We start from the raw sequence: 9186 nt of genomic DNA on the forward strand, positions 1-9186 counted from the left end.
TTTAATAAACCAAAATCATTCGTTTAGAATTTTCACATACCTGTCGATCGTATGGTCTCATGGCTATCTCAAACTGCGCGTCCGTAATACGTCCCTCGGCTCGGAAGATGGCCCACGTGTCACGTCTGCTATGCCGACGAGCATACGCAGTATCGTGGGTTGTGGGCTTCCTCCCCGTAACCCGTCGCTATATCATAATCAACACAATTTGTAAGATTAAAACAATAATTGAATTAAGTAAACAATCAAATAAAGTGGCAAGATACTTACGAACTCTGCCTCCCATGACTCGACGCCGCCAGATCCGAAATGCGAAGATCCAATGGTCTCCATCTGGATCCGTCGTGCCTCCACATGATGCCTGCTCTCTGCCTGCTCTTCACGCCACCCTCTGCTCGTTTCTTTGCCTCCTTCCACTCACGTTTGTGCGCAGTGGCAGGTTTCTCGGCATGATAGCCACCCGCAGCTACATTTAGCCGGTCATCGTACGTGAGTTTTTTAAGGTGAGATCTTTTATTACTTAAGATCTCCCTTATTCGCGTCCTTCCCCATACATCCGAGAATGTAGCATGTGGGGGATTGGGGTACCGACTATGTACAGCCTCTATCACCTCCCCAACTAATCGGCTATTTTGATCTTTAAATTTAATAAAACAATTTCTATATGAGTTTGATACTACCCCACGCATGTACTCCATTACCTCCCTCCCGCTCGCATCCATCACTATCCCGCCCCTATCCGTCACATCATAGCAGACCACTCTCTCCATCTCTCTCATCTCCTCCTCTTCTGAACTATCTCCTCTAACTCTTCTCCCTCTATCTCCTCTCTCACCGCGTGCCCTACTACCTCCCCCACCTCCCCCACCAAAGCACCCGCCGCATCCTCTACTCCCACTCTTCCTACTGCTGCGGGTGGAGTCACGACTGGAGGATTGTCTACGTGACGGTGGCTGTGAGCCCTGACGTGACGGTGGCTCTGAGCACGTGATGGTGGCTGTGAGGGTGTACGTGAGTGTGTCTGGGACGAGGTATGTCTCCTCGGTGGACGTGGAAGAGGAGAAGCTACATGCCGTCTCGTCGGACTCGGAGGAATAGACGGCACTAGAGTGCCCTGGATACTCGCGATAGGGGTATAGACACCAGGCATGGAAGGAGGGGGATGGGCATACATATACTCTGTAAGCTCAACCGGACCAGGATGGCGCCCAAAATGATGCATCTCCATCAGCCAATTGCTGTACGCAAATGGATCGGATGAAGAACCTGGAATATCCATAAAGAACCTGCAACAAACATCTTCATGTACATCATGGGCTGTCTCTTGACTCACACAAATATCATCATTCAAGTCAGTCGTGTTGCTTGCAAATCATGAATTCTGAAACGCAGTCTCGTGCAGAAACGCGTGTACATGCGTGAAAAAATGCGTGTATACACCCATGCAAAAACGCGTGTATATCCGCGTTTACATACTCTGCAGACAGATTACACGCGCTTTTACACGCGTTTCTACACGCGACCCGCGAAAAAAAATTTCAAAAGGACCGACCCCCGACAAAGACAAAGTGTCCTTATAAAAGGACCATTGTCGCCCCTGTCAGAATCATTCACCCAATCGTGTGCACAGAAGCAAAAGGACGGAGACAAACCCAAAAAGCATAAACAAATCTGAGGAAAGAGACAAGGCACAGGACAAACTGACTCACCTCTGAAAAAGTGAGTCTTCTCTGCTCCTTCTCTGCTCCCTCCTTCTCCCGTGTGTGCTCCTCTCTCTGCTCCCTCCTTGCTGTTGGAAGAGGCGAAAACAGGCGAAAATGCAAGCAGTGTTGATATGTTAGTTCAAAATCTATATTTGGGGAAGGCGGGCTGTTTTTAGTTTAAACATATCGTCGCGTTTATAAACGCGTGTATATTCGCGTGTATGATATTTTAGCTGCGTTTATACACGCGTTTTGCAGAAATTACACGCGTTAATACACGCGATTTTTAGGAAGTAGCCGCGTTAATACACGCAATTGTTAGGAAATAGCCGCGTCCATACACGCGATTTTTAGCAGTTCATTAAAAACATATTATGATTTTGTGTTTTCTGGTTTGTACACAGGATGTCATCAACCTCTTCAAGCAGTTCTGGGGAAGATGAGACAATGCGTCATCGTAATCGCGATGTGTGGTTGGGACAACGGATCAAATGTATGTGTAATCGATGTCAAGGATGCATTGTACGAGCACGTCGAATTACCTTGAATCACATCTCCATGTATGGAGAATGGAATCAAAGAGGTTTAGAGGTGAGTAGATGTAAATTGATGGTATTTAAATGACTCATGGTATCCAAATTAAATTAATAGAGTTGTAATATATAAACTCTAATTGTGCAGTACCACACCCTAACATGGTACCCTACGCGTGACGAGAGCACGTAAAGCGTCGACGAGATGATGCTAGAGCTTCGGGATCTATTGTCAGAGATGAGTGGGAAAGGGATGACAATAGCCCTGCGCCCCACGAAGTTGTGGAAGAGGAGGTGCTTGATGATATGGTGCGGAATCTTTTTAAGGATGATCCCAAAGGTATGGACGACGATGATATGGAACAAGAGCATCTTTATAAGGCTTCGTCGACACCGGTGTTTGAAGGGTGCACATTCTCTGTTTTACGTGCTTCACTTGAACTACTTAATATACAAACAGTTTATGGATGGAGCAATGCAAGTCTTGACGCATTGTTGAAGTAAGCATTCTAACTTACAAATTTGAATTAGTGGTTTAAGGTTTAAGATTTAAGACTAATTATAATTGATGATATTGGATGCAGGCTATTATCAAACATGCTTCCAAAGGAAAATAGACTACCCACCTCAAGAGACATAGCGAGGCGCTATGTGACATCTCTTGGAGGACTGGATTATGATAAAATACATGCATGCGTTGTCGTGAAGTGTGCGGTACAGCCAGGAAAGTACGAGACTTCTAGCTGTGAGAGTGAATGTCAAATCTAGCAAGGAAACTCACGCACAAAATTTTCCAAGGAGTATTGAACATCACTATTTTCAATGACAAGTACATGTGTTCATTCACCTCAATACATCCTTGAATTCATTCTGATGATTGCACAAAATTGCATACCAAGTGTTTGTTCCTTTACTCACTGACTTCTCTCTCGAAATCCTTTGAACCATTCACATGTAGGCATAACAAGGCCTTCCAATTTTTCCAATATACATGTGACCAGTTACATCCTTTACATCCAGTGCCATCAAAACCATTATTTCGAGATGCACTTTATCACCTGAAAACCTGCCTTAATATTCTAACATCTCACAAGGAAAATAGCATAGCATATGTATCACATAATCTTGTAATTTTTGAAGTTCCCTATCTTGCATTCAAAACCCGGCTAAATAGAATTTGAAATCCAAGCCTTAAAGCTCACCAAGGTAATAATAAAAAAAACTTTTACAAGACCTCATTTGAAAGCCTTTTGAGGGGATTTTTAAAAAAAAAAACATTCGCTTATCTCTTTAAGGAAAAAAAGAAACGATTTTCAGTATTCGTTTCTTTCCTTTCACTCGCCACCTTGCTGTAGGCGTGAGGACAGAGTAATATGAGACATAAAGGTTTTTCTGAGAATCGTATCTCCTTATCAATCTTCATTTCCTCTTCAGTTTGAGACCCAAGACATCATGTACAGACGCCACCATCAAGAAATTAGGAGCACTGGTCGATTGGACGCTGTTCCTCTTTTCTGCAGAGATTTTTTTTTCTCCCCCCCTCGCCGCCGTCTGCCTCCGGTTTTTCTCTCCGTTTCCCCCGCGAGAGATGCGGCGTCCCCTCGCCTTTTGCAGCTTAGAATTCGGCTTTCCATTTTAAAAAAAGCTGCGCATTAATGTTTGTGTTTCTTCGAGAGATCATTACACGTAAGCTGCCAGCCAGATGCATCATATTCATTCCTTTCATTACCAATATGGCGCATTAATGCTTGTGTTTCTTCGAGAGATCATTACACGTAAGCTGCCAGCCAGATGCATCATATTCATTCTTTTCATTACCAAAATGGAAAAGCAAGTATGCATGTGTTTCTTCGTTGACACCAAAGATGCCCATCATGTAAGCAGTTGCATCATGGTGATCACCCTCTTGTAAAGCTCTAGCGAAGGCCTCATCATTTTCATAAAAGGGATCCATCAACCGCCTCTTACTCCTCCTCCTCTTGTTCATCTTCATCCTCCGGGTAGCTTGCAAGCGAGAGACCAAGCTCAAGTGGTGGTTGCACTGAAGCCAACTTAGAGACACATCCACTTCCTCATCCTTCTTATTAACATACTCATAGTCAAAGCTGCCACTGCCAGCTCTGGACCAACAAGCTGAGAGAAGCTCTATTTGATGGCTCGACGGACTTGGATGAGTTCTCACAACACTGGCTCCCACTGAATTTCTTTTAACTCATCTGGCATCAACCTTTGCGTTTCCATACATGTTAAGAAAGATGTTCCTTACTACAAGGTTCATCATATGCATAAAACTCCATAATTCACACCACACTCATATACAAAAACTCCTAGATCTGGCTCAGCCTCAGCTTGTCTTATTGAACCTCATATACAATATGAACATATGTACATGGCATCATATAATGACTCGTCATGGCACATAACCTCATGCATCTGGATGTATATTTGATGGCCTCACATGCACGGTTTCACATCATAGACGTGCCATGGCACGACATCCACCCCCTCTAAACCTGCACATCCTCTGGTATGTGCCAAATCATCATCAAGATCTACATATAGCTGGATGTCGTCTTCATCTTCTGCATTGTCAGGAAGATCATCCTCTTCCTCTTCAACCATATCCATACTATCACTGTCAAGCCTCTCATCCTGAGCCTCTTGTGAATCAAAAGGATCACTATCATGCCTTCTTTTAAATATCTTGATTCTTTTGCCAGCCACAAGATTCTTTATTTCTGTCCCATCAAGCTCACACAGAGTATACGTAGCATTTCCATGCACATGCTTGACAATGTAAGGGCCAAACCATCTTTTTGCAAATTTTCTTTGAACAGTGAATTGGTTGTCAAGGCTACTATCATACATTAGAACCCAATCACCTTCTTTAATAGGTTTTGGCCGGAGTCTGTGTCTACTATCAAATCTTTCTTTATTTTTCAGCCTTGCTTCTTTCAAGTGAGCTTTAGCAAGCTCTACATCTTCAGGCCTCCTCTCCAACTGTCTTATTCGCAATGCAAGGAGGTCATCTCTGCTCAATCCTTCCACCCAGGGCAATACATTCCAAGTTAGAACTACTTCTTCAACTGGCATCACTGGCTTCTGACCATACATCAATTCTACAGGAGGCATGTATCCTGTCACACTGAGCTATGAGTTGTACGGTCAGCCCACAAGGCATATGGTAGCAGCTTTGGCCATTCTCGCATTCTTTCTCTGCATGCCTTAGCCAAAGCTTTAATGATTGGAGGATGTCCTCGCTCACTTTTCCCATTGCCCTCAGGATTGTAAGCACATGTTAGGGACAGTTTGATACCAATTCTAGAGAAGAATTCCCTTGCTTCTTCAACATCTAGCTCACCCCTATCAGCTGTTATCTTCCCAACACAACCATATCGGCAGATCACATCTTCCAAGAGAAATTTGCATACTGTTTCCGTACTCTTTGTTCTAAGAGCACGCCCTTCTACCTGATTTGTCAGATCTTCTCTTGCAAGTGCTATATACCGCATCTGCCAAATTCCCAAAGGCATTGTAACTAGATCCACTACCCATTTGTAGTGCATGGCAGGTGGGTAGGTTGGTTGCAAGCCATCACGATGCCGCACATTTGAGTACATTTGGCATACCATGCATGTTTCCACATATCGGGAAATATCCTTGTACATTCCTTTCCACCAATATTTTTTCTTTATTTTGGTAAAGGTGGCCCACACACTTCTATGTCCAGCCCAGAGACTCTCATGGAATTCTTTCACAAGCTTTCCTTGAGTCTCTTTATCACATATGACTCTCTGTGGCATAGCATTCCTCTGCTTAGGATGCTTCCAGAGATACCCATCCTTTAGGAAATAACCATATGCTTTTCTGCGGATCCTCTTAAATTCTGAGTCAGACCAATTTTCTTGCCTTGCCAGAGTACTCAAATATTGGCCAATAAGCAACCAATCTCCTTCATATATTTCCTCAATAAAAGACTCAAGTGCATTTGATAGGCAAATATGATCCTCTTTTGCATATGCTGTAGTATAGAACTTTGTACCCACATCATCAATGTCACTAATCATCTCTTTCTCATCTTCATACCTGGCTCTTGATAGCATATCTGCAACTGGATTATCTTTTCCCGCAATATGCTCAAACTCAGGATTTAGTGACTTGATATAAGCAATCCACCTAAGCATAGCAATATCTGGAGTGGTACAACTTGCTATCATCCCAAGAAGTGGCAAACAATCAGTTTCCACAAGTACAGATGCCCCAATAAGATATTCTTTTTCACATTTTAGAGCAGTGACTATTCCCCATAATTCTCTCTTGATCTGTGGATACTTTCGTTGCCGAAAGCTTAATACCTTTGCTCCAAATCTAATTACATACCTATGATCATCCTCATCATCTTGCCCTACTGCCCATCCTATCCCAGTAGGACTAGTATCAACTGTAACAATCACAGGCCTGCCACACTCATAATCTGCCTTTCTCAAAATGGGTGATGATTGGAGCAAATATTTCAGCTTCCGCATAGCTTTAATATGTACTACACTCCACAAAAATTTTTGATTTTTCCTCAAAAGTTGATAAAGAGGATCTGCTACATGTGCATAATGTGGGATCCAAATAACATAAAAGACACATGCTCCAAGAAATCTCCTCAGCTCTGTAACATTAATGCATGTCTCTTTCATTCTTTGTATTGCATCTATTTTGGCTGGACAAGGTCGGCGTCCACTAGTACTACAAAGATGTCCCACTATTAGCACTTCACCAACTCCAAACACTGATTTCAGCCCAGATAAAGTAAGATTCACTTCTTCAAGCCTGGATAGAATCATGTCACAATCCTTTATATGATTTGCCACAAACTTGCGGCACCCTTTTGAATCCAAATCCCCATCTTTGTCTTTCTCATCACAGCCCTTTATTGGCACATCATCCAGAAATGGCATAGTTTTTTGTGGTATGAAGTCTCGTAAGACTTTATTCATTCCATTCATCATATGTGCCACTGAGTTAGTGGCTCCCTGTGGTAAGGTACACATCCTTACTAATCCCAAAGGAGTTCTCATTGTGGTCAAGTCCCTGCTTTGTATATCCAGCTGGAACTGATCATATCCCGAATACAGATCACCCATAGAGTATATAGCTTTCCCTGCAAATGCTTCTGCAAACTCATCCACAATTGGACCTGCTCCCACATTCCTGATTGTGACTTTGTTTACAGGTTGCATGTCTTGAATAAAGCGCAATGTCCCATTTTTCATTTGGTACAGTAAACCATCTGTTGGAATATGGGGCACATGAAGGCTCCAATTCCCATCCTGATCTTTTCCTTTAGTAATTCCATCAACTTTGGCAAGAGAGCCTTTGGTACTGGAATTGGCCGCAGGTTCCAGGGTACATGTGGAACAGTAAAGATCACCATTGGTGCTGTTACACTTGGATCAACACAGCCTATCTCATGCGGCTGAAAAGCAAAGGCTTTCCCATGTTTTACAAGCATCTCCTCAAAGCATTCCCTTTCAACTGGCAACAGAAAATCCTTCTCACCAATCTTCAGCTCTTTTAGAGTTTGTTGAGTAAATTTATGCCCAATTTTCTTCGGATCTCTAAGATTTGGCTGTATTTAATCTTCATCTATCTTCTCCTTGCTTCCTGGTTGGCAAGGGCAAGGCAACTGGTTTCACCTTCTTTGCAACCGTTTTGTACTTTGTATCAACATGAGCATCCATCTCACAATTCATGTTTTTACATTCCACCCCCTCAAATTCCTGGATTATATCATACATCTCCACAGATGACACCTTTATCATTTCATTTCCACCCTGTAAGCATGCTCTTCCCATATCAAAAAGCACATCCATAGTATCTACAAATGACACCTCATCAAGCACCCCTGAAATAAACTCATTCTTCTCCAAAAGACCACACTGCTCAAAACTTTTTTGTTCATTTTGTATACGTTTTTGCATGCCACGCTTCAAATCCTTGCTTTTTACAAAAACCAGTGATCCATAGCTGGAGAATCCCATAAAAATTTGCTGAAAAACTATTTACATTGATTGAGTCCTGCGAGAACTCATTTCCCCTTGTACCATTGGAATCCCGCTTTACAATGGCACCTGGCCAAAATCCCTCATCTCCCTGTAATTCATAAACTCTCTGTTTATCTTTGGGAGTGACTGTGCCCGAAGAGACTCACGATTCCTTTCATGATTAATGCAAACTGTCAAAAACTGAACAGCTTTTTTGCCATCTTTATTCCTTATTCTTGCATATGCTGAACCATCATCCAAAACCTTTGTTTCCATCCTTACAGCTGTAATGTAGGGTTGCCCAAGGATAAGGGGATACGATGACATCTCCTGAACAAAGAAATTCTGATCATCCTTCACATCCCCTATAGTTACCCTTACATTTGGACATGCTACATAAAGCTCTCCAGATGAGTTATTGGCTGCTTTAATCATCCACCCATGATCCACATCCATTGGCCACTTACATTTGTTGTAGAGATTTTTAGCCATAAGATTTATTTCAGACCCATGATCAATTAGAGCGACATATGGCTCTTCCAAATCACCTATCTTGACAAGGGTTTCAGTGGTTGCTCTTGCCCAATGGCTCCTGGAGTAATGACTCTTTGTAAGAACTTCTTTTTCATCATCCTCTTCCACAAAGCGCACTTGTCGTGCCCCATCAGCAGAGTGATTACATTCCACCACATTTTCTCTCTCTTCCTTTTTCTGTACCTGTACTCCATGAGTCTTGGAAGTGCTTGCCTCCCCTTGTGATGGAATAGATTCAATTATGGACTGCCTTTTTCTTCGTATAATATCAATTATCTCATCATGAAATTCTTTCTTTGCAATCCCCAAGACTTCCCCTAGTGTGAATTCCACCCTGCTGTTTAGAATTCTCTCTTCAAGCACCTTTTTGAGATCTGTTGC

This window comes from Cibotium barometz, chromosome 15 (genome assembly GCF_041138505.1).
Source record: "Cibotium barometz isolate CiBa-2024 chromosome 15, ASM4113850v1, whole genome shotgun sequence".
Lineage (NCBI taxonomy): Eukaryota > Viridiplantae > Streptophyta > Polypodiopsida > Cyatheales > Cibotiaceae > Cibotium > Cibotium barometz.